The sequence below is a fragment of the Triticum aestivum genome, chromosome 5A (assembly GCF_018294505.1).
Source record: "Triticum aestivum cultivar Chinese Spring chromosome 5A, IWGSC CS RefSeq v2.1, whole genome shotgun sequence".
Taxonomy (NCBI): Eukaryota; Viridiplantae; Streptophyta; class Magnoliopsida; order Poales; family Poaceae; genus Triticum; species Triticum aestivum.
Window position 1 is genome coordinate 300,657,306 of NC_057806.1, and position 556 is coordinate 300,657,861.

Here is a 556-nt window from a genome sequence, read left to right on the forward strand (position 1 = left end):
CGACCCATTTAGCCCACATTGTAGGAACATCCATCCAATTTCTTGCTTCAGGTTTTTTTTATGTCTTTTTGTTTTCCTTTATTTTACATTTTTCAAATTCATGAATGCTATTTAATTCATGAACAATTATACAGTTCATGAATATTTTCGAAATTCATGGACATTCTTCAAATTCGTGAACACCTTTTCAATTTTGTCACCCTTTTCAAAATTCTTAAACATGTTTTGTAATTTATAAACATTTATTAAAATTCAATAACATATTTCTAAAGTCACCATTTTGGATTTACAATTTTTTAAAATTCAAGAACATTTTTAAAACTTTATTGCAAAATAGCACGTGCATTTAAAAAAACATCCCATATTTTAATTCATGATTTTGTTTCCAATATAGAAAATTTAATTGATAAAAGGATCAAAATCTGGCTGTTCTTACGAACATACTCCCTCCGTCCCAAAATATAAGAATATTTTTTACACTACACTAGTGTCAAAAACGCTCTTATATTATGGGACGGAGGGAGTATTATTTTAGACAATTTCAAGAACATATTGG